Source organism: Pseudonaja textilis, chromosome 3 (genome assembly GCF_049901715.1).
Source record: "Pseudonaja textilis isolate UNSWEBS1 chromosome 3, rPseTex1.2, whole genome shotgun sequence".
NCBI classification, from domain to species: domain Eukaryota; kingdom Metazoa; phylum Chordata; class Lepidosauria; order Squamata; family Elapidae; genus Pseudonaja; species Pseudonaja textilis.
In genome coordinates, this window is record NC_141992.1 from 140,664,139 (window position 1) to 140,669,989 (window position 5,851).

Sequence of the window (5,851 nt, forward strand, 5' to 3'; positions counted from 1 at the left end):
TAACACAGACTGGAATCTAAATTATTTATTACATATCCATAAGTTCCTGGATATAGTATATGTGAAGATCTTCATCTTTTTCATGACCTATCTATCTCCAAAGGCAGGAGGAATGACATAGCTGGGAATTATGAAGGTCTATTGGGAAGCAACAATGAAAAGTATTTCTTTATACTTATTTATTTTGAAAAGCTATTTCATTTTCCTATCATTAAAAGAAATTCCAAAGCTTCATTTGGTTTATAACCTATATAAAAGTAAATAAAAATAGCTAAGGGGCTCCTTAGCAAAGGTCTCACTTCCATTTTTTTTATCCTGCTTTCCTGATAAGTTGGTGTTGTAGACTATTATTTACATTCCAGCAAATTTAGAAGATCCAAATGAACTGCTAATAGAGAGAATGTGCACTTATACCTAAGCAAAATGATACAAGGAAGAACAAACATCACAACACAGTTTTAACCAATATCAGCAATGTAGCTATTTAAAAATCAGATTAAAAAAGAAATCTCTCAGGCTGTCATCATTTAAATTCATGCCAAGTTAATGCCACTGAAAAGAAAAGTTTTCCCAAATTTATAAAGGTCCTGAAAAAAAAGAACAAATTAATGTCCTCTTTAAACTTAAGGAGCTGTAAACAGGAGAGACATGTGCTTTGCTTAACTGATGCTGATAACACAAGGAACTTAGTATTTTGTGTGTATATTTCACACTCTGCTTTGTTGCTTCTTTCCTATAACTAGCCAGCTGTACCTCTGTTTCTTTCTTCCAGGAGCCTTTCATTGTCAGCCAAACATACCTACAATTTTTTAAAAAATCAGTATTGCTTGCTTAAGTACTTAATGGAACAAAATAAGCCCCATTTTTGTTGTATAATGAGCTTTGTTAATGCTTCTCGAACAGCAGTAATGCCAAGAACCAGAGTGAGAGGAACTGACATGCTGGGCTAGATTTCCAAACACTGGTGCACATCCCATCAATGCAGACTCGGTTGTTCACTGGTATAGATTTCTTTCTTGCATTAAAAATGTTATTGTATCTTAGGATAGTCATTCAGTTATTTTCTCTCTTTCTGTACATAACTAATGCTATTAATGCACTTAACTGTGAACATCTTTCACCCTCAAAGCTGACACCAGACACAGCATTTAGAAAAAGTCAAAGAAGTAGTGCAAGATCAGAGGGCGTGAAGAGACCGTCTGACCAGTGGTGGGATTCAAAAAATTTTACTACTGGTTCTGTCGGCGTGGCTTGGTGGGCATGGCATGGCTTGGTAGGTGTGACAGGGGAAGGATACTGTAAAATCCCCATTCCCTCCTTATCCTGCTAACCTGCTTTCCAGCTTCGTTTTCCTGTGCAGGGCAACAAAAGAAGACCCAGCTGATCAGCTGGGACTTGAGAGGCAGAGAATAGTTGGTGGCAGAGCCAGTCAGAGGTGGCATTTGCCGGTTCTCTGAACTACTCAAAATTTCTGGTACCAGTTCTCCAGAACTGGTCAGAACCTGCTGAATACCACCTCTGGTCCTGACCCACAGAATTGCCAGGTCAGACACAATTAACGTGGGCACCTTTAACATGTAGTTCTATGACATATACTTTTTATAAATAGACTAGTTCCACATGCAGAACTCAAGATCTTGACCATTGATATATATGTGCTGGCTAAGAATTATAATACATGACTTTAACATGGTGATAAAATGCCTGCTTCCTTGCATTGTTTACAAGAGAGGTGTCAAACACAAGGCCAAATCTGGCGTGATGCGTGGTTGGATCCATCCTAGAAAATGTAAGGGGCTGGCCTGCGTCACTTCAGTGCAGTCTACCCAATGTGAAGAGGAAACATCGGGCCATTGTGGCTTCAGCCTGGTCTACCCAATGCAAAGGGAAAACATGCCAGTATGGGGAGTGGCGTCAAGCTGTGCATGCCCACCCAGTCGGCCATGCCCAGTGAGTGACATCAAGCTGGGCATGCCCACCCAGTTAACCACAGTCACCTAGTTGGCCACCCCCCCTACCCCGCCGGGGTCAACCACAGCCCTGATGCGGCTCTCAATGAAATTGAGTTTGACACCCCTGGCTTTGAACAATATATCTTCAGAGGATACTGTCAATGTAGGTATGCAAATCTTATTCCTGAATCAGACTTAACACTTATAGAAAGAACATAGGAGTCAGTCTAATTTCCAGTGGCAATTGCAAGCTGTCTTTTCTGGATCAACTTTGTGGCAGCCTATAATTGAAATTGCTATTAGAACATAACTTTTAGAAAAGAAAACTTAACAATATTTTATTGGAAATGATTCTGAATTGTTTCTTAAGGCCATTGGAGATATTGCCACTAGTTTTAGACAATCACAAACACTGAATTTCTGAAGGGGAAGGAGTTGGGTGAATGAGAAAGCACATGCATTATCTTGGTTTCCTTGGCAGCATGAATTTGCAATGCACGAAAGAAACTTAGCAAGAGAATAGAATGCAAACAGCTTTTTAGGTTGATCAATTTTTTTGGAAAACATAATAGTACTCTTTTCGTCCCTGTGATTTTGTTTATTGGTTTCTCTCTATCCCCTTACCCTATTATAGAGAAATGAAGGAGGTTTTTTTTATTTTTAAAGTTGGACCACATTCCAACTTTCCATTCATTTTTGTCTTGCTTTCAGATTTTCTAATCAAGTAAGCTTTCACGGCAATGTTGCCACCAGCTACAAAACTCAGCCAAAGCAAACTGGAATCCTATTCTGGCTCTCTCCCTGAACCCATCATGGCACATTTTTATATTCTTTGCCCTCAGCTGCAGGTGTAGATGCAACTCTTCCAGAAACAATGCTGGGATTGGGCTAGTCATGCTGGCATGGAGGATCTCCAGGTGTTGATTAACTCATACATCTCATTTCTGTAAGCCATATAGAGCAGCTCATCGTCCAAACCCACAAGGCAATGCATTCAAGGTAGGAACTGCTGTTGAGATGGAGAAGGGCAGGAATGAGAAAGAGAGAGGGGGGGAGGGGGGAGGGAGGGAGGGAGGGAGGGAGAGAGAGAGAGAGAGAGAGAGAGAGAGAACATATTGACTTAGCCAAGGGTAAGAACTTTCCAGTTGTGGCTTATGGCTTAATGTGATGCATAAACCAAACAGCTGGGATTCATTCAACAAACTACAGTTGTGCACTTCCTAGTTTCACCTGGCGTTTAAACTAGCCCTAAAAGAAAAAGACTGCTGAAGTCTTTAGACTCTGTAAGAGGTTCCGTTTTGTAAAGCATTAGGATTGGGATCTGTTTACCAAAGTGTAAAGGGTTATTTTGACACTGGACAGAATGTTTTTTTCCCTACAAAATTCTCCATGTTTTCCAAGGCTTATCAATGTTGACAATATTAGTATAATTTGGAGCAGAAGAGAAGTTACATTACTGCTATTGCTAAATATCCATCAGTTAAGACATTCTTATTAGTCTCCTGTAAATCATGCAGAAATTAAATAAGAAATAAGTTCCAAAGTTGACCATTGTGGTATAATTTGCCATTTCTCGTCTTTTCTGCTCTGTTATTTTCAATGTTGGCAGTTACCAAACACAATATTGGACACAGCGATGAGGAAGTGTGCCTCCTTCAATGCCCAATTTGTAAATAAGCATTACAAAAATATAGTAAGTTTACAGTGACTCTTCAGTAAGGAACCTGAATCTGAGCCATTGCTGTCACTTGGGGGGCAAACATAGAAGTATTTTTATGGGTTGGTACAACTAGCTGAAGTCAATTTCTGCAAGAACATTGACCCATCAAAATCAAGTCATATATCACAGGGTAGCTCTTTCCCTTATTCATGTCTGCTGAAAAGAATTTTATAGATTAGGCATTAGCCTTCACAATGTTGTTGTTGTAGTATTAATCTTGACCTACAAACTGAGCCACAGAAAAATGGATTTCATGCCAAATAGGTAACGGTATTTCCCTCCTATTTATTGCAAACTGAAGGTATCGCAATCCCCGGAGAATCTATTTTATACCTCAAAATTCCTCAAAGAGCCCCCAAGTGCATCAGTTAGCCCGTGAAGCAGCTAGAAGTACATTGACAATCTTATCCCTCTGAGAACTGGCAAAAAAAGCTGAAAGGCAACGGGGCAGTTTCCGTCTAATACGCATATCAGACAGCTGTTCTAAATGCTGCGGATTTGTTCAAACACATAACATCTCCGGAAATTCAGGTGCTTGATGTTTTTAAGCATCAAGGTCCTCTCTCACAAGAGAGTGCATATGTTTTTAACATTTGGGGTGCTGGGCTTTAGTTGATGCTTGCAGGTTTTGTGTGAATTTTTTCTTGTTTTCAGTTTGCAATGCTGTGAGGTTTTAGCAGGAGGTGGGGCTGGTAAGCAGAAAACCAGCACGTTTTAGCTTAGTTTAAAAAAAACCAAAAGTTGAACTGGATGAAAACAATCATAGTGCCCTATGTATATGTCATAAAGGTTTTATCTCCAGCCCTGATCGGTTGTGATTCTACTTATTTCACTGGAAATGGAATGATAAAGATTCAATCTTCCATCTAGGCATTTTAACATGCCTCCATTTTATTACTAATTGTTTACTGCCCTGATCCATTTCACGGACCTTTGCTCACTGCAAACATTATGATTATTTTTTTGCCCCAGCCCGTCACTTGCTCATGAACAATATAGTATGTTCAACGTGCATTACTTTTTATCAGCTTTTTTGATCATTTCATTTTCTCTTGATGACAGTTTGGACAATGTTTTATCCCAACCTCCACATCACTTGTGTGCTGCATTTTCCAATATAGGTTTGTAAAATTTATCACCGTGATGGTTATATATGCTCCATTGCCTTTGGGCAAATATTGCCTTCGTAGTTTGGAGTTAATGTTTACATTTCTGAAAGACAAAAATCAGCCTCCACATTTGATTACAATTCTGTAAGGCAGACAAAAAAAATGTCTCCAGGACTACATTAAACTAGTTATCGATGTCTGTTACAATTCTTTGTTCTTTAGACCTACATGCAAAACCTATCACATGTGTATTGTTGGTACATTTTTATACTAAGAAACACCATTTCCCAGGCACATCTCTGGGGCCACCTTTTTACGTACATCTCAGTCTGCAGATAGCTTGGATTTCTCACCCTTTAATAGATCTGGGTTTTAGCAGCATCAATTACTTGAAAATAAAAAGGATTCCTTGTAAATAGAGAAAGTCAGATCATTTGAAGGAATAAAGAGAGCTGGCAATTCCTGAGTATCATTTTTATTTGTGTTCCATTTTTCTTGATACAGTAACAGAGTTCTCTCAATGCACTGTTTTATGCCGAATTATTTTGTTCTTATTCATCCATTGAGTTACATTTGTTCCAATCTTGGGAATGATTTCAAGCTATAAAACCAATTTTTGTAAAATGGCTTATTTCATGGAGAAGTGTTGAGGGAAAGATATTTGCTTATTTATTAATTTATTATTCAAATTGCACGGTGGCCGATCTCACCCAAAGGGACTCTATAAGCACTCCAGACAACAATCAGATGAACAGCACGGATATAAAAACAATACATAAAACAGAAATCTACATTAAGGAATAAATAGGATAAAAACAAACTTAAAGACCCTTAGGTAAGAGAGAATAAAAAAGATCACCTCAACAATGGAACCATCTAAGCAAATTTCCAATTCCCTGGGAACCCCTAGCCTGATAATATAACCAGATCTTGAAGGGGGTCTTGTGAAAATACAAAAGGGATGGGGCTAATGGTAGGTGGATGAGGAGACACACACACACACACACACTTGCACATACCCATGTGTTGTGGCTCTGATTCCCGAGCCTGTGCTGTTAGAGGAAGAGGAC